At 40.2% G+C, this 20783-nt stretch overlaps 1 long non-coding RNA gene across 1 annotated transcript in view; it reads right to left on the bottom strand.

Moving 5' to 3' along the window:
* Positions 1-3363: 3363 nt before the first annotated feature.
* The window catches only part of LOC133094413 (uncharacterized), a 50393-nt gene continuing 32973 nt past the window's right edge, over positions 3364-20783 (bottom strand). The window contains exons 2-4 of the long non-coding RNA XR_009701458.1: positions 9599-9727; positions 3837-4114; positions 3364-3595 (exon numbers count right to left, since the gene is read on the bottom strand). This is a non-coding gene — a long non-coding RNA (uncharacterized LOC133094413). The remainder of the gene's footprint in view (positions 3596-3836; positions 4115-9598; positions 9728-20783) is intronic.

The raw sequence follows: 20783 nt of genomic DNA, 5'->3' as shown, positions 1-20783 counted from the left end.
GACACATTCTTTCTTTTTTTTTTTCATTTTTTAATTAATTAATTAATTAATTTATGGCTGCATTGGGTCTTTGTTGCTGCACGCGGGCTTTCTCTAGTTGCGACGAACGGGGGCTACTCTTTGTTGTGGTGCGCAGGCTTCTCACTGCGGTGGCTTCTCTTGTTGCAGAGCACAGGCTCTAGGCACGCAGGCTTCAGTAGTTGTGGTACGTGGGCTCAGTAGTTGTGGCTCGCGGGCTCTAGAGTGCAGGCTTAGTAGTTGTGGTGCACGGGCTTAGTTGCTCCATGGCATGTGGGATCTTCCCGGACCAGGGCTCGAACCCGTGTCCCCTGCATTGGCAGGCGGATTCTTAACCACTGCACCAGGGAAGCCCCTGACACATTCTTAGCTCACTGACAGTAATGGGTCTCTCAGTCTAACTGAGGATGTTGGATTGGGGCAACTGGAGAAATATCAATACATTGCTGGTATGTGTGTGTGTGTGTGTGCGCGTGTGTGTGTGTGTTTTGGGGATGGGGCTTACCACTTACTTTCTGATCTGAGAGCAAATGTGATTGAACCGAAAAAGGCTCTAGGTAGGGCAAGTTACAGGCAAACATAGACATTACCAGTTTACTTCTTAAATATTTATCAGCCTAAACTTTTTTTAAAAAATATTTATTTATTTATTTATTTATTTGGCTGTGCTGGGTCTTAGTTGCCTCATGTGGGATCTTTTAGTTGCGGCGTGTGGGCTCTTAGTTGCAGCACGTGGGATCTAGTTCCCTGACCAGGGATCACACCTGGGCCCCCTGCATCAGGAGCTCACAGTCTCAACCACTGGACCACCAGAGAAGTCCCAAAACTTGCTTATCTGGAGAGGCCATATATAACATAGCAGTGAAACTGACAGGCTTTGGCATCAGACAGATCTGAATGTGAATTCCAGCTATGCTCACTGTGTGGTCTTGGGCAAGTTACTTAACTTTTCTAGGTCTCAGTTCCCTTATCAGTAAGATGGAGATGATGATAACAATAGTGCCCTCCAAATAGAGTTATTCTAAGGATTGAATGAGCTAATGCAGTCAAAGTGGTAGAACAGTACACTATTTAATAAATGTTCAGTACATGTCAGCTATAATCTTGGGAATGTGAAAGCTCATCATTTTTGGTAAAAGTCAAGTTTATTTAAGTCTAATTTATGTACAATAAAATTTGCCCCATTTGGTGTACATTTCTATGAGTTTTAACAAGCACATACAATCATGTAACCACCACCACAATCAAGATGCATCACCCCCAAAAGTTCCTCTGTGCCCCTCTGTCATCACCTCCTCTCCCCACCCCTAACCCCAGGCAACCACTGATCTGTTTTCTGTCCCTACAGTTTTGCCTTTTCCTGAATGTCATATAAATGGAACCATACAGTATGTAGAAGAAAGCTCATCATTTTTAAAGGCTGACATATACTTGACATCCAATACATTTCTAAGTAGATTTAAAGAACCAAGATACAATTTTCATTCCAAATCAGATGATATGTTTCCCATTGACTTACAGAAGAGGTATGATTTTCTCAAATGCCTCCCGAGTAGTTCCTTTATGGGTAAGTGGGTCTTCCTCATACACCGTCTATCAGTCATTAAGTCTCAGCCTTGAGTCTGGGGTTGGCAAGGAGATCTCAGGTATTCAGAAAGGGGAAATACAAGTTCCCCTTCTTACCTGAATGGATAAAGGGAGGAGGAGAGAGTCATGTGAGGCAGGAAGTGAGTCACATGGTTCTCCATCTCTCCATTTTAGGGGAAGTCTGGGAGCTGTGGAGAGGAATGCCAAGGGCAGGGGCATTTTGTTTCTTTGTTTCAGTTCATGGCTTGGACACTGGGATGAGGTTGCCTTGCAACCTCCCTGCCCCAAACCTTGGAGGCAGCCACTCCTCAGTAAGCCTGGTAGCACCACAACTATTTCAGTTCCCATGTGGCATGGAGGGGCCCCAGAAGTCCCCTCGTGGAGGGGAAGGAGAAGAAGGAGCTGAGTTAAGAGTGGCCCACTGTGACCAGGGGAGGTGACCCTAGAGCAGGGATCATGGGCTAATCCCCAGATCAGGGGCTGGACAGAGGACATGGCTTGGAGGGTTTAACACCAACAAGAGGCTGCAGAAGCCAGGCAACCAGGAATCGGCCCCAAACCCTGGCCAAGAGGCCATATGTTGAGTGCATCTCCAGTCCACTTGGCTGTATGCAAAGGTCAGCAGGGAGGGGCGATGGGCAATGGTGGGGATCGGAGCACCAGGGACACTTCTGGATTCTAGAACCCCTCTACCCTAGTCCCATGATGACTCAGTCAACACATCCCTCCCCGCAATCCCATCTCGGGGAAACAAAGGTGAGAGCAACAAAATCAGAAAGCCTAAGCATTTTCCCTCAATTATTGTTTGAATTATTGCAGCAGACTTAAGGTGAGTCAGTAGGCAAGAGCTTGAGAGGAAGTCAAAAGTTGTTTTCTCAGCTAACTTGAGCATAATGTGTATAAATCTCCAGCCCCGGTGCACTCCCATTACAACTTCACAGCCACTTTATCTTAATTTCTGATCTATTACCTCTTGACAGTGGCCTCTAAAACTGCAGTTTTAAGAATCATGGTCTCGCAACCATAGTCCAATAGTGCAACTCATTCCTCTGCAAATAATGATTTTTAAAAGTTTGTTACTCAGGGCTTCCCTGGTGGCGCAGTGGTTAAGAATCCACCTGCCAATGCAGGGGACATGGGTTCCAGCCCTGGTCCGGGAAGATCCCACATGCAGTGCAGCAACTAAGCCCGTGCGCCACAGCTACTGAGCCCGCGCTCTACAGCTCGCGAGACACAACTACTGAGCCTGCGCTCTAGAGCCCGCGAGCCACAACTACTGAAACCCGCGGGCCTAGAGCCTGTGCTCTACAAGAGAAGCCACCGCAATGAGAAGCCCGCGCACTGCAACGAAGAGTAGCCCCTGCTCGCCGCAACTAGAGAAAGCCGGCACGCAGCAACGAACACCCAATGCAGCCAAAAATAAATAAATAAATAAATAAATAAATAAAAAGTTTGTTACTCAAATAGGCAGTCTGTAACCTGTCCTTAAGTTCAGGATTTCACCATCCAGATTTCTTCAATGAGCCCTCTCCCTATCTCTTTGGATACACACAAAGGTACATCATGCCTTTAGATGCATTTCTGCATTTCCACAAAGCAATATGAGTTTTTCATAATGAGCAATTGAAATGGGATTTGGCTGCTAGGAGATTAAGAAAATGATTATAAATAACTGGAAAAACAAATGTCCTTTACTTGAGAGCAAATAAACTTCATTTTTTAAAATTTATTTATTTATTTGTATTTATTTTTGGCTGCATTGGTTCTTCGTCACCGCACACGGGCTTTCTCTAGTTGCGGCGAGCAGGGGCTACTCTTCGTTGCGGTGCACGGGCTTATTGCTGTGGCTTCTCTTGTTGCGGAGCACGGGCTCTAGGCGCACGGGCTTCAGTAGTTGTAGGATCTGGGCATATAAGATGTCCATTGACCTGGTGAATTTCTGATTCTGAAAACTCTGGAAGAGTTTTCCCCCAAATCCCACCTTCAGATTCTGTAGCCGGGAGAAACAAATAGGAAGCATTAGCAAACAAACAGGAAGCATTAGCAATTGTCATTGACTTAGCACCTCAGTTCATTCCCCCAAGTCTGAAGTTCCCCCCTTTTTGGTGAGGTCTTCAGTTTCATACATTCATGTACTGATTTATTCATTTATTTGTCTTATTAGTTATTTACTGCTGTGTAACAAATTACGCCCCGAGACTTAGTAGCTTAAAACTACATGCATTTATTACCTCTTGATTTCTGAGGGTCAAGAGTCTGGTGTGGCTTAGCTGGGTCCTCTGCTTCAGGGTCTCCCCACAAGGCTGTAATCAAGGCGTCGGCCAGGGCTGGGAGTCTCCAGTCAGGAAGCATCCACTTCAAAGCTCGTGTGGTTGTGGGGAAGATTCAGTTCCTTGCAGGATGTTGGACTGGACCTCAGCTCCTCCTGAGGCCTCCCTCAGTTCTTTGTGACATGACCGTTTCCAACATGGCAGCTTGCTTCATCAAAGCATGTAAGCTGAGAAGGTAACTAGCAAGATGGAAGTTACACTCTTTTATAACCTAATAATGGAAGTGAGATACCCTCAACATCGCCATATCCCATGGTTTAGAAGCAAGTTTCTCAAGGTAAGGAGAATACACAAGGCTGTGAGTACTAGCAGGTAGGGATATTTGGGGGCCATCTCAGAGGTTGCCAATCACATGTGTTAAGAATTTGTTGAGCCCCTCTTAGCTGCATGACCCTGTGCCAGGTGCCGGGGATATAGTGACGACCACCCTTCTCTCATCACAACTCACAACCTGTCTGGGGGAAAGGGAACAGACATTCAATAGATTATTGCAATTGGTGATAAACACACTAAGTTAGAAATACAGGGAATAAAAGCTCCAATCCGGTCTAGGTTGAGGGAGGTAGGATGTCAGGCAGGGACATTTCAATGGAGACTTAAAGAAGGACTGGCCCAGGATAGAGAAGGAGGAAGGAAGTTTTCCAGGCAGAGGAAACAGCCTGTGCAAAGATACTGAGGCAGGAAAGACTGTGTTGTATTTGAGGGAAGAGTGGCTGGAGTGTCGAGTGAGAGAGCAGGAACAGTGAGAGCAGGAACAGTAAGGGAAGGAAGTGAGGCCTTGTCTGCTGTCTTAAGGACTCTGGCCCATGGCCAGTGACCTTCTCAAGGAGGCCCGTGAGAAGTGACTTGGAGACCCCTTTGGCCACTTTTCTCTTCCTGAGGTCTTCTCTCTACTGGCCTGCAATCAGTCTTGAGGCTGTGACCATGCTCAGATGCACCGGAGTGCCTCATTCCTCTTTATCTTGTGATGATATCCTGCTGATAATGTACCATATAGACCCAAAAGCTCTTCCTCCTCCCACCTATAGGATTTTTCTAGAGGTTTTCAAGCAAAATCAGATGTAGACCCCTAATATGTAAAACAGACAAAAGCAGAACCTCTCAGATCACAGACAGTTACAGGAGGAGAAGGTGCCCTTGGGGACACCTTTCCCCACATTCCCACGAGGGTTCCCAAGACACCTCTCTGGGGCTCTAGGACTCTGACAATCCTAGTTGGAGAAACATGTCCCTCAGCCACAACTTTGCCAAATATTATTCCCAAGGACTCATTCTTTCAATAAACCCTTACTGAACCCTTACAATGCATCAGGCAGGAGGGAGGCACTGAGCATACGAAGGTGATTAAGACAGTCTCCTCCTTCCGTGAACTCACTAAGGAGGGATTCACATGGGTGAATGACTCATCGCATTACGATGTGATGTGCAATTACAGAGGATAAGGCAGGGAACCATGGTGGCTCAAAGGGGACACACGCAGAAAAGACTTCAGGAGTAGATGAAGCTTGAGTGAAGAGGAGTTTGCAGGTGAACAAGAGGCCTGGCGATACCTGTCTCTGAGGATTTGCCCTTGAAATCACTCCCTTCCCCCTGTACCTCTCAGATCTCACCATCTAGATGGGGTACCCCCTCTCACTAGGCTAAAAGAAGAGCCCTAGGCTTTCAGTAGAAAGGCCTTGAGTGAGCTCCCAGGTTCCATAACAACCATGGTGTAAGCTCATATTGGGTTTTAATTTCTCACAGTTCCTGGATTGAGATAGAAGTTGAGCAACTTTACACAGTTGAAGACCCCAAATTGTCTTTCCAAACTTCTCAATAGAGGGACTGAGCAGGGAACACTGGGTATCCCACCTTAGAGCATTTCTTCCCAACCAAGGCTCTTTTCAGAAGGGGCAGTGGACCTCCTGTCTGCTGTCAGAGTCTTAGATTGGGGTCACTCATCAGGTCGAGCATGTTCTGTTGGCTTCTGGGGTTCTCCCTGATGGGACTCAACAGTCCGGAATTCTAGGGAGAGCTGGCTTCCATTTGCAAAGTAATTATGCAGAGATTTGACTAATCATTCCTAACAACAACTAAAAGCTCGTACCAGTCCTAAAACAGTAAATTCAGTAAATTTAAAGTCTTAAAATAGTAAAGGATGCAATATGCATTGCATATTGCATAGCCTCAGTATGCTGAGGCTATGTGATATCAGAACAACTGGCCATTCAGAGGAAAAGCCTTCAGGACCGGATGCTGGGTTGTGCAAGCCAGGCAGTCTGTTGTTTAATTGTTTTATCTCTGGTGACTCATACATCTTTAGCTTAGCCTCAGGCCAGGTTTGGATAATGACAGCAAAAGAGTCCAGCTCAACTCTCTCCTCCTCCCAAAGATCTTCCTTCCAACAGAAAAATAAGCTCTGTCTTTGTCCTACAAACTCAAACCACCTTTGGATTTTTCCACACATTGTAAGGTCCTAGCATATTCTCTTGGGACACCTACATCTCTTATCTTGTTTTTATGTTGATTACAATTTTATACTGTTTTTCTTCTCAGGGGATGCCTTTGACTACCAGAGTAGATGGTAAGCTCCTTTCAGGCTCAGGGAATGCTTTCCCCATATTGGAAGTTATGGCTCTTTGTCATCTCCACTTAGACTTAGCACAGTGTCAGGCAAGTAGGCACTCTATAAATATTTGTGTGTGAATGAATAACTATGGCCCGTCCTGTGTATTACGCAGCCAGTCTCCCTGACATGAGGGGACCCAGCCGGGGCATTTGTGAGGAAAGGAGGCAGTCTGGGAGGGCGGCAGGTGGTTCACAGCTGGCAGGCAACGTCCACAGACCCCAGGTCAAATACATGTGAAAATTAACATCTTTATGCCTCAAAAAAAAAAAAAAAGAAAGAAAGAAAGAAAAAAACGCCCCTAATTGAACCTATATCGAGGAGGGTGATTGCCATTTACTTAATCCCAGTTTGGACTACACATCACCAGGCTTCACTTGCACCCTTTCCTTTAGTTTTAAGTTAGCCATTTTTACCACATTTCACTTCTTTACCCTAGAAAGCATTTCCTGAAAACAGCCCACCGGAGGATTCTGCTAAGAGTAGCGAGTGGTTTTATTTCCTTTTCCTTCCAACTTTTGCCATTTACTGAGATGGCAGGCAGTTAGAGTTTCATCTCCTTGAACTTTGGTGAAAAATTGAAGAGCAGGTAACACAACCAGAGTATCACGATATGCTTATTTAAAGACGGAATTTGCTTTTTAGTGCAAGCAAGGAGACGGCATGGTCTCCGCCCTGGATAACGTGTCGGGAGGGGGCTAGGCTTCTGTTCTGAGGACAGCCTCTCCTGGCTTTATGACTGTGGGTGACTCACTCAACCATCTGGCAACTTTCTTCCTGCCATTAAAGGTGAGAAGGAGAGTGAGGATATTACGAATGGCTTCTCAGGCCTAAGGATATTATGAGAATGTACTGCTTTATGTCCATCCCGTCTAGGAAAAAGATCCACAAAAATTGTGCATTTCTGGAGTCACCTTTTCCATAAATTGGATCCTCTTCCCGTCTCCTCTGTTTCTAGCAAAGGGACCATTTTCTACTTGACACCTTTCCAGAGGCAATAGGTCAAGTCTTATCAAGTCTTCCTTTCCAAAGCCTGTGCATTTGTCCTTTTTTATATACCTCATTCATTTACTTAGTGACAATTACTAAGCATCAGTGAAATGCAAACCATTGTATTGGTTGCAGTGGATAAAAATAAGACTAAGAAGTGGATAGAAATAAGAAGAATTGGTTCTCGCCACTAAGGTTTACAAAGCTTCTTAAGGGTCACAGTTATCAACTATTTCTCAAGTATTTTCCTCACATGTGAGAAACTAAAGGTCCAATTTGAATCTCCTGCCTGAAATCTCATCTATTTTCTCTATCAAGCATTCCACGGCCAAAATAAGATTCCTAAATAAACATTTTAATCATGTCATTTCATGGAGTTAAAACTTTCCCACAGCTCTTCACTGCTTACAGGATAAAGATCAAACTCTTAATTTAACTCAAGTTCAAGAGCTTCTAAATTTGGAATTAACTTATTTTCTGATCTTACTTCCTGCAACTTCTCATTATAAATTTTCTGCTCAAATTGGTCAGATTATTATGCTAAAAGTGTATGTCCAGTCTATTTATTCATCTAGTCAAGAATGAATTGGATATCTTCTGTGTGGCAGTGCTATGATAAAGGATGGTGTACAGTTCCTGCACTCAAAGAGCTTATTCTTTAGACAAGGATACAGACAAATGAATTGACCATGACAATGACAGGAGGAACACTGGATGGAATTAAGCACTGGATGTGACGGGAGCATACAGAACCACGGCTAATCCAGCATTGCAGAAGTCAAGGAACATCACTCAGAGAAAATGACATCTAAAGTGAGCAGTTAGGCAAGAAGTTGAAGAAAGTGGGTACCAGACAGAAAACGCAGTGTGCTCAATGGCTTGGTGATGAGAACAGGTTGGGTTTGAGTAACTTAGAGAATGTGAATCAGAATGGAATATGAAACAAGTGTGTGGTGTGTGTGGTGTGTGTAGGGAAATTGCTAGAGAGGCTGAAGAGGGAAGCAAGCCCAGATCACTGGAGATCTCATCAATGAGGCTAACAGGTTTAGGCTAGATGGGTTTGAAGCAGCAGATTCTCATGACCAGATTGGGCTGTCATCTAGAGAATGCTGTACCCGAGTCCCACAGATCCGAAGTGGAGTGCTTGGGAGTGTTAAGTAAGGTCTTTCTTTCTAGGATTATTATTAATGATCTTGTTAAGATGTTTGATCAATTTCCCTGCATTAGTCCTAAAAGTATGAGAAATCCAACTGAGTCAGTCTTTGAGAATCCAAGCTCTTATAGGGCCTTAAGAGAATAATATAGGACATTTGCCTAAATGAATACAGAGACTAGTCTATCACCTGGTCGTATTTCCTATCAAACTCTTGCCATAAAGATAATAGCTATCGCTGGTTGAGTGCTCACTACAAACTCAAACACTCACATGACATTGAGTGAGATACCTACTACCACACCCATTTTAGTGATGAGAAAAGTGACTCAGTTTAAGCAACTGGCTCGAGGTCTTAGGGTTGATTGTAAATATTTGTTTATTATGAACAAAGAAAGCTGGAATTTGAACCCAGAACTAGAACAGGTAATTTTAAGGTCAGTTTAGTTGAAATGTACTCTGTATTAATCAAAGATGTTTCAGGATATTTCCTTTCTGTCACCCTTCCTCATATGTCCAGGTATATAGGCTGCTCTATGCTTTGCCTAGATTGGTAGGTATATAACAGATACACATGGCGTTGGATGAAGAAATGAGTAAAGGAAGGATGTACAGGGAAGAGGGTGAGGGGTGTTTCGGGGTGATTTGTACTGATGAGATATGGGTGAGCGGAATTTAAACCATGCAAAATGAGGAGGACTAATGCTTCCCCCACTGACTTCAACTCAGGCCCACACCTTATAGTAATAACCAGTTGGGGTTGGAGGGAAATTGCTTCTCTCCTATGGCCCATTTGGGAGGCGTGATGAATGGCTCCTTACATAAGGCTCCCTTGTATGGAGGAACACAAGTACACAGAACGGAGTCCTCCAAACACAGAGGCCCATGTCCAGGTTTTAAAAACCACCAACCAACCTGTACCCAGAAACAGCCGTTCATTTAGATGTGCAGGAACTGAACAACTTCAGAAATGTTCCAAGTCAAACGGCCCAGGGTATAAAACAAACAGCAGCAGCTTGCTTCCAGAGGTTTCCAGGAATCACCCTGCCCAATAAAGAAAACAACGGCCAAATCTGCTTGTTAACCAATTCTAGTCTGAGAAGGTAACTCTGGGCCTCAACATTGTTTAACTATTTAACAATGGAAAAAACAATGAAAATGATCCAAGACCTTGAAAATAGGTTAGGAACTCAATGAGAAGTCAATATTTCAGTTGATATCCCACTACTTACTATCTACCCTAGGAAGCAAGTGCACAGATGCTTATCACAACATTGCTTGTGATTGGAAAAAACCCAGAAAACCACCTAAATATCCATTAATGGGAGAAGACCCTTTAATCATGGGTCATGATTAATGACCCATGTGTAGTCATGTTGTGGAATATCATACAACAAGGAAAAGGAAGTACTAATCGGTACTAATAAGTACTCAGGGGGCTAACTCTCTTTGTCAGTTGAGTGGAAAAAGTAAACTGCAGGATAATATGGACAGTTTGACAACCTTTAAGTATTAAAAAAGAGAAAGTAAAACTAACTTTGAGTAATGCTATATCTTTTCTGAGAGTAAATGTATTGGAAAAAGTTCTGGAAAGATACATAGCAAATGGATGAGTGGTCACTTCTGGAGAGGAGAACAGGATGGGGGTGAGGGCAAAGTGGGGTCTCCAGTTTTATTTATAATGTTTTTATAAGCAGATATATTCATGCATTTGTTGTATAATTATAAATTAGTATTAATTATAAAATATATCATAAGTTCACTTGAAAAAGAACAGGCTTTAGGGTTACTAATATGAGGAGCTCACTTAGCTATCTGCCAAATTCATGTAGGAAAAAGAAAACAAAAAATTCTTAAGGAAATTTAGACTTCTCAAGGAAGAATTTCCACTGGTGTTATTGAGACTAAGAAACCATGTTTTCCATTAGTTGGTGTTTTGAGACTACAAAACAGATAACCAAATGAAACTGTTAAGACTTTCTTTCTGAAAACCTTTATTACTGGGACATACTTAATGAGTAAACTTAGAAGTAAGTAAGAACCACCGCCCCCCGCCCCCCAGAATAAAGTGAAATTGAGTAAATTATCCAGAGTTATGCTTAGTTTTCCAATATATGATCAATTGTTGATTGGAGGACACTAATGAAAAAAATTATGTTCATGATAGCAGCAGCAGAGCATAAAGCATCCTAGAATACACAGGCATGATATGACCAAAACTTTATTAAGAAATATGCAAGTAGGTTGAAATAAATGGAGAGGTAGATTACGTTGCTGGGGGAAAAAAAAAAAAGACTGTTGGAAAGGATGAACAAATCCTTCTCAAAAAACTTACAAGATTAAGCCAATCCCATCGAAAAATCCCAATGGAATTTTGTTTTGTTGTTGGAATTTGAGGATATGATTCTAAAATTCACTTGAAAGAACAGAATGATGAGAAAAATTAAGATTTTTCTTGTTCCACTACATATTAAAGTATAACACAGAATGTCAGTTTTTAAATGTTGTGGTATTGTTGTAAGAATCAAAAGAAGAATTAATACAACAGAAAAGAACTTCTGTCCTGAAACAGTTCTATCAACATATGTATGTGAGTGGGCTTCCCTGGTGGCGCAGTGGTTGAGAGTCTGCCTGCCAATGCAGGGGACACGGGTTCGAGCCCTGGTCTGGGAGGATCCCACGTGCCGCGGAGCAACTAGGCCCGTGAGCCACAGCTACTGAGCCTGCGCGTCTGGAGCCTGTGCTCCGCAACAAGAGAGGCCGCGATAGTGAGAGGCCCGCGCACCGCGATGAAGAGTGGCCCCCACTTGCCGCAACTAGAGAAAGCCCTTGCACAGAAACGAAGACCCAACACAGCCATAAATAAATAAATAAATAAATAAATAAACCCAAAGTTAAAAAAAAAAAAACACACACATTTATTAATATATGTATGTGAGATAAATATCACAATCCAATGATAAAAGGAAAGATTATTCAACAGATGATATATATTTTTAATTGGCTATATGAAAAGAACGACAAAGTCAAGCCTAATTCCAGAAATTTTGGCCTCAAAATTTCCATAATAACAATAAGACATACAATTTTTATTTGAAAATGTAGATTAAGATACAATTGATATTTAGAGAGAAGGACATTCTAAACATAAACAAAAAAGAGGTCATAAGAGGAAAGATTATGTTTTGAGCATAGAAAAAAGTAAAACTCTTTTACAGGGCTTCTGAGTTACATGATTACAGAGGAATGGTGACTGCGGGAGCTTGCCCAGCCCCACAGTCTTGCTTCTGCATACCAAAACCACCACCATCCAAATGAAATGAAGGCAGAACTGAAAAGCACTTCTTCAACATATGTGACAAAGAGATTCAGATGGAGTGATCTTTTTACAACATAGGACACCACCTCCCTCTTTTCAATCCTTCCAAGAACTCCATCTCATTCTAAGCAGAGACCAAAGTCTTCCAGCGGCCTCAAGGCTGTGCCACCTCTGTCCTCATCTCCTCCCACTCTTTCCCTCTACTTCTCACTCCAACCATACTGGCCATCTTGTACCCTGAACCCACCAAGCACAGTCCCACTCCCTGGCCTTTGCTCTTGCTGTTCCCTTTGTCTAAGCCTCTCTCCCTCATTTTCTTCAGACCTCTATGTCACTTTAAAAATGGTTACCCCTCCTTGAGGGCTTGCTTTATTTTCTTCCATGGCACCAGTCCCCACTGACATTCCACATATTTACTTGTTCTGTTTTCTGCCTACATGCCTCTTGAACATATGCTGCATGAGGGTAGGTGTTGTGTCTACTATGATTACGTCTCTATTTCCAGCATCTTAAACAGTATCTGCATATAGTACTCAGAATAAATATACTTATTAATTAGTACTTTTATTACAATTAACAGAGAACCATTTGAGCTACCTTAAGTTAAAATTGACTAAGGGTGGGAAGGCAGCTAGACCTCAGTTACTAGAACCAGCACGAGAACATTATCAGAATCTGAGACTGCTCTCTTTCTCTCTCTTCTGCTTCATACTTACGTTTCCCTGCAGGTCTCCATCTCTGTTTCCCAGAGCACATGGTGGTCAAAGAGCCCCCAGAAGCACCCAAGTTTTACCATAACTTGTCCAGCTACTTGGAGAGAAGATGACCTGACTCTGTTGGTTCTATTCCAACTCCCTGGGGAAGGCTGTGATTAACTTGGTTGGATTGATGTCTATCCCAGGACCAACTGACTGTGGCCAGGTGACCAACTGACTGAGGTGGGTCAGAAGTTCACATGAAATCATGGCTTCCCTGCTGCAACCGTATGGGCAGAGGAGAGGGCAATTCCTAATGAGATGTGTTATGCAGATAAGCTAACACGTGTCTGCTACAACATAAAATTAACTCTTTCAGATCAATTATTTAAAATGCCAACCCCTAATTTAAAAATGAAAATTATACAAACATAATTTGCAAAAAAGGAAATACCACTGTCCAATACATTTTAAAAAGGATTTGACCTCATTTATAGCCCAAATTTAGTCTAAATTAGTATACTGCTGGGCAAAATATTTGTCACAATATGACAAAAGGTTAATGTTCTGAATATATAAAGAGTTCAAAAACATTGAAAAATGAAAGATATTAACACTGCCTGGAAAAGGCAAGGGATATGAAAAAACTATTCATAAAAGGGAGAAAACCTGGAAAGATACCCACATTCATGGATTGGAAGACTTAATAGTGTTAATGTGTTAGTACTATCCAAAAGCGACATATAAATTTAATGCAATTCTATTAAAATTTCAATGGTGTGTTTTACAGAAATAGAAAAATCCATCCTAAAATTCATAGGGAATCTCAAGGGACCCCTAATAGCCAAAAAAAATCTTGACAAAAACAACAAAGTTGGAGGTCTCATATTTCATGAATTTAAAACTTATTACAAAGTTACAGTAATCAAAACAATATGGGAATGACATAAAGACAGATATGAAGACCAATGTAATAGAACAGAGAGCCCAGAAATAAACCCTCATATATATGGTCAAGGAATTTTTCACAAGGATGCCAAGACCATTCAAAGAGGAAAGGACTGTCCTTTCAACATGGCTTTGGGAAAATTGGGGATCCACAGGCAAAATAATAAAGTTGGACGCTTACTTTACCCCATATACAAAAATCAACCCAAATGGATAAAAAACCTAAGGGTAAGACCTAAAACTATAAAACTCCTAGAAGAAAACAGAGGAAAACCTTCATGACTTTAGATATAGCAATGATTTCTTGGATATGACACTGAAAGCACAGGCAATAAGAGCAAAAATAGACAAATGGGATTACATCAAACTTAAAAACTTCCGCACATCAAAGGAAACAATTCTCATAACGAAAAAGCAACATACAAAATGGGAGAAGATATTTGCAAATTATGTATCTGATAAGGAGTTGATATCCAGTATATATAAAGAACTTCTACAACTCGACAACAAAAAAACAAATAACCCAATTAAAAAATAGCCAAAGGACTTGAATATACATTTCTTCAAAGATATACAAACAACCAACAAGCATATGAAAAGATGCTCAGCATCACTAATCATTAGAGAAATGCAAATCAAAACCATACCTCACACCCATTAGGATGGACACTATCAAAAAACCAGAAAATAACAAGTGTTAGTGAGAATGTGGAGAAATTGGAACATTTGTGCACTGTTGGTGGGAATGTGAAATGGTGTAGCTACTATGGAAAATAGTATGGAGGTACCTCAAAAAATTAAAAATAGAATTACTTTATGATCCAGCAATCCCATTACTGATAATATATCCAAAAGAATTACTTGCACACCAATGTTCATTACAGTATTCACAATAGCCAAGAGGTGGAAGCAACCAAAGTGTTCATCAACAGGAGAATGGATAAACAAAATGTGGTATATACATACAATAGAATATTATTCAGCCAAAAAAAAAAAGGAAATCCTGTCACATGATAAAACATGGGTGAACCTTGAGGACATTATGCTAAATGAAATAAGCCAGCCACAAAAAAGACAAATACTATATTATTCTATTTATATGCGGTATCTAAAATAGTCAAACTCACAGAATCAGAAAGTAGAATGGTGGTTGCCAGGAGCTAGGGGGAGGGGGAAATGGGAAGTTATTGTTCAATGGGTTTAGAGTTTCAGTTTCACAAGATTAAAAAGTTATAGAGATTTGCTGTCCAATACGAATATACTTAACACTACTGAACTGTACACTTAAAAATGGTTAAGATGGGGGCTTCCCTGGTGGCGCAGTGGTTGGGAATCTGCCTGCCAATGCAGGGGAGACGGGTTCGAGCCCTGGCCTGGGAGGATCCCACATGCCGCGGAGCAACTGGGCCCGTGAGCCACAACTACTGAGCCTGCACGTCTGGAGTCTGTGCTCCACAGCAAGAGAGGCCGCGACAGTGAGAGGCCCGCGCACCGCGATGAAGAGTGGCCCCTGCTCGCCGCAACTAGAGAAAGCCCTCGCATAGAAACGAAGACCCAACACAGCCAAAAATAATAAATAAATAAACAAAATTTTTTTAAAAATGGTTAAGATGGTAAATTTTGTATGTCTTTTATGAAAAACAAAAACAGAAAACAAAAAACCAGGTGGATTTGTACATGCATTCAAGTTTGAGTTGCATTCTTCTACATCCTAAAAACCCTGCAATTGTACCTAGAGTTTCAAAGCTTTGATACCCTTAAAAATTATTTTATAGATGTGGTCTGGAGAATATAACAAAACAACATTTGAACAAAGCAATGAATAAGATGGAAAGAGACAATGAATTACAACGTTCAAAAGTAGCATCCACCAAGGAGATTTAATGTTGATTTGCAGATTCAATACAAATAAGACTTTCGCTAATTGGCCAGAGTGGGAAATTCTAATTGTTAAAAAAAATATATTGATAATCAAAGAAATTTGGTGATTCCTCTTTCAGGCATAATGACCCACTTAGTAAGATCAAACAAACAAACATACTATTCCCATCAAGTTGTCAAATTTAAAACATAAATACAATGTAAAAAAACCATACTGAGAAATAATATACATACAGGAAAGGGCAAAATCTTAAATGTAATAGTCAATGAATTTTGACCCCTATGTGCAACACACACACACACACACACAGTGAAACCACACAAATCAAGATACAGACCACTTCCAAAACTGTGGCAGACTCTCTCATGCTCCCTCCCCAGTCAATCCCTCTTGAGAATGTTTTGGAGCTGATACTCGGTACTTGTAATTATGTTGTGTGACACGCACTTCCGTACATCATTAATAGGAGTGTAATTAGTGGATGTTTTCTATAAGGCAATTTTATAATATTATCCAAAGTATTCATAATTCTTAAATTTCTTTACTAAGGAAGGAATTGAATTTCCTGGAGTCTATCCTAAGCAAATAATATGAGATTTAATAAAACATATACATATAAGGATGCTCATCACTGCAAAAATGTTTTCAATAAGTTAGAAGTTGTAAAGATGTAAGTCAAAGAATACAAATTTTCAGTTAAAGAAGAATAAGTTCTGAGGATCTAATGTACAGCATAGTGACTACAGTTATTCATACAGTACCGTATACTTAAGATAGTTGAGAGTGGATCTTAAACATTCTCCCTACAAAAAAAAATTTTTAAAGTTAACTATGTGAGGTGATGGATGTGTTAATTATTTTGATCTTGGTAATCATTCCAAGATGTAAATGTATATCAAATCATCATGTTGTATAATTTAAATATATACAATTACATTCGTCAATTATTTCTCAATAAAGCCTGACAAAAAATAAAGCACACACAAAAAACTAGAAATAGCCTAAGTAATCATCACAAGGGAATGGTTAGATATTAATATATACACTTGATGAAATAGTTTGCAATCATTAAAATTAGGTTTTTAACAAATTTATTACATGAAAAAATACTCATAATCATTAGGTATTAATTAATAAGGATGAAATAAAATGGAAAATTCAACATGATACTAATTTTGAAAAACATTAATGAGAAAAAACTAGCTTGGTATTATCTCTAGCTAATAAACATATAGGAAATTTTTATTTTTTCTTTTACTTCTTATATTTTCCAAATTTTTTATAATCACATGATTATATATGTAGAGAATATATATAAAAAGATATATGTAGATATATAGATATATCATATGATATGTATAATCAGAAAAAGTAAGTTAGGAAAGTAAACAAATTATCATTGGTTCGGTTCCTTTGAGGATGAAATAACTGCAATTCCCATATAATTTACACTGGAGACATAAATAACAAAAACAACAAAGTACAGATAGATCAAAGTCAAATGCAGACATCTATGAAGAATCCCATGACACACCTTGTGTTATAGACAATTGACAAAGGCTCATCATTTCAATGTTTTGTTAAAAGGAAAAGACTGTGAAAGCTGCATAAAATTCTGTGCTATTCCTACAATGGAAAGAAAGGCGGAAATAAAAGAAAAATCCCAAGTCTCTATAATGACTCATTTTCATCTTCTTTCCAGAGTTCACAAGAGATGTCAAAACCAATCCAATCTGGAAGCTTCTGGATGGGACCCAAAGTCCTCCTGACACCCACAGAACACAGATGACACAGAAGAAACAAACATCTGACCTGCTCTTTAGTAGTTTTGAAGTTCTTTACCAAAGAGCAAAATTTAAGGCCTGTATTCCCTGGTGGATCCGTAAATAACTCTCTCTCTGCTTTATTTTTACTGAAAGTTGGAGGGAAAATAAACTTGCCAAGGTTTGTGCAACACAATCCATATAGATGGAGCAAGAACATATTAGAATTTTGATTTGTATTTACTTTCATGTCACCTTTTAAAAATTTCTATTCCCCCTGTGTGTACAGGCTATATCAGCACAGTGGTACATGAATGTACTTTTAAAATAAATATACATACACATATGGGATGTTCATGCTCACATTTTTTAATGGTAGGGGTATGTGCAAAAAAAAAAATTGCAGACTATCAGTCTAGACTGGAGGATCTCAGCCCCAATTAACTGTGAAATATGTTGCAGTTAACGTTTTACTGATAATAATGAAATATTATATCAGATTGGGATTTTTAAAAATCAGAGCAGATTCAGTTTATCACTCTCAACAGGTAGTGTGCTTTACCTTTTTTTATTTTAAAGACTTTATTTTTTAAAGCAGGTTTAAGTTCGCAGCAAAATGAAGAGAAAAGTACAGAGATTTCTCACATACCTCTGTTCCCACACATGCACAGCCTCCCCATTATCAGCATCCCCCACCAGAGTGGCACATTTGTTATGACTGATGAACCTCCACTGATGCATCATTATCACCCAAAGTCCATAGTTTACATTAGGGTTCATTCTTGGTGTTGCACATTCTGTGAGTTTGGACAAATGTATAACGACATGTATCCATCATTATAGTATCATACAGAGAATTTTCACTACCCTAAAAATCTTCTATGCTCTGCCTGTTCATCCCTCCCTCCACCCTCCAAACCTGGCAACCACTTATCTTTTTACTGTCTCCATAGTTTTGCCTTTTCCAGAATGTCTTATAGTTGGAATCATACAGTATGTAGCCTTTGCAGATTTTCTTCTTTCACTTAGCAACATGCATTTAAGCTTCCTCCATGTTTTTTCATAGCTTGATAGTTTCTTTTTAATGATGAATAATATTTCATTATCTGTATGTACCACAGTTTACAAATCCATTCATCTACTGAAGGACATCTTGGTTGCTTCCAAGTTTTGGCAATTATGAATAAAGCTGCCAAAAACATCTGTGTGCAGAATTTTGTTGAACAGAAGTTTTCAACTCCTTTGGGTAAATACCAAGGAGCATGATTGCTGGCTCATATGGTACGAGTATGTTTAGTTTTCTCAGAAACTGCCAATTGCCTTCCCAAGTGGCTGTATCATTTTACATTCCCACTAGCAATGAATGAGAGTTCCTGATGCTCCACATCCTCACCGGGATTTGGTGGTGTCAGTGTTTTGAATCTGGCCATTCCGATAGATGTGAAGTGGTATCTCACTGTTATTTTAATTTGCACTTCCCTCATGACATATGATGTGGAATATCTTTTTATTTGCTTACTTGCCATTTGTGTATGTCCTTTGGTGAGGTGTCTGTTAAGGTCTTTGGTCCATTTTTTTATTTTTAAAATTTTAAAAATAAATTTATTTATTTATTTATTTATATTTTTGGCTGTGTTGGGTCTTCGTTGCTGTGTGCGGGCTTTCTCTAGTTGCGGCGAGCGGGGGCTACTCTTCTTTGTGGTGCGCAGGCTTCTCATTGCGGTGGCTTCTCTTGTTGTGGAGCATGGGCTCTAGGAGCACAGGTTTCAGTAGTTGTGGCTCATGGGCTCTAGAGCGCAGGCTCAGTAGAGCTTAGTTGCTCTACTAAGGGCTTAGTTGCTCCGCGGCATGTGGGATTTTCCTGGACCAGGACTCGAACCCGTGTCCCCTGCATTGGCAGGCAGATTCTCAACCACTGTGCCACCAGGGAAGTCCCTCATGTTATTTATATTAATGCTAATTTTTAAAAAAAATCAACATATGGCATATTAAGATAAGTTTTATCTAAGCCTATTCTTCAGTTGTAATATTTCCTTGCCATGTTAATATACATGTAAAGAAATGAGCTGAAAAACAACTCATCCTGCATTGTAAATAAAGTTTAAAAATTAGACAAACCCTGTGGTTTTCCATGTTGTATTATAATTTTTAAAAATCCAAATGACTGATTTATCAGATGGATAAAATTGTATTAATGTCAAATCAAGAAGAAAAAGTCGGTAGTACTACTTTCTTATTTTTCTTCTGTAAAATATTTTCAGATATTTTTCAATATCTGAATAGATCATGAAAGAGCGGCATGGTTGTGAACATCACCCATCATTCACGTTGCAGTAGGAAAAAGACGAGAACCTTGGGCCTATATTTCAGTCCCATCTGAAGAGATCATCTCTACATCGGTATTCCAGAAATCCAGAGTGATCCTCAATCTCCAGGCAGTTCACGTGGACTGGACTTTCAGAAGTGCAGATGGTGTCAGGACCTGGAGGGACCCTGAGGCTGAGTGATGGGAAGGAGAGAGGTGTGGAGTCAGGAATAGATGACAGTCACAAGTAAGTCGATGTGTTGACTTGTTCCAGTTTCCCCAGAGATAGACTGACCATTTGTCAGGAAAGCATTTTAAGTCAACACCTCCAGCTATACACAGCTTAACTTAGCCATTGATGGGATCATAAGACGTAGGATTAAAGTGAGAGGTCACTTCATTCCCTTTAGATCTCATGGTGATTTTGTCAAGCCTAGAAGGCAGTGTGTGTCAGAAGGGTGACAATCAAGAACCAAAAGGAAAAAACCAAACTAAACCAAACCAAACCAAACAAACAACACAAAAACAAGCAACAAAGTCCTTCTAGTCTTTGTACTAGAGATGGTGAACAGATTGTTCCTCAGATAACTGAGAAATGGCCTTAAGTTGTAATAATCAGAATTTAGACATATCATAATTTTGGTACAGATGCGATAGAGAGCCCAGGGGATTAAAAATCTGGTGATAAATAGGGAAGTGGGTAAGATTTTCAGAGGAGAGACTTAGTTAACATTGGAATGGGTTATATTGATGAAGATTGTTCAAAGGACATTTGTTCTCAGCAGACATTAAAACAGGATAGAATCTCACTCCGCTTGGCCAACACAAATTAATTCTCAGGCCTCTTAAGATTTTGCAACTCTATGATTCTCTATAGGGTGCAATAAAATTTTACTACCACATTTTTCCTATGGAATGTCATGGACATCTCTCAGAAGTGGATCATCCTGGTCAAAGTAAACCCCACTTCCTTATGCCTAACACAGCCACAAATGGACACATAACCTAAGATTTGTGATTTGGGGGGATAATCTTCAGGACATTAAACAATGATCCTTAACACTGGCTGCATATTATAACTATCTGAAGAGCTTTAAAAAAATTGATGCTGCAAGACTTTCAGTACACTGAAAACTGTAAAACACCATTGAAAGAAATTACAGAAGACGTAAATAAATGGAAACATTT

The sequence above is a fragment of the Eubalaena glacialis genome, chromosome 7 (genome assembly GCF_028564815.1).
Source record: "Eubalaena glacialis isolate mEubGla1 chromosome 7, mEubGla1.1.hap2.+ XY, whole genome shotgun sequence".
Taxonomy (NCBI): Eukaryota; Metazoa; Chordata; class Mammalia; order Artiodactyla; family Balaenidae; genus Eubalaena; species Eubalaena glacialis.
This window is presented reverse-complemented; position numbering and strand designations above follow the sequence as displayed.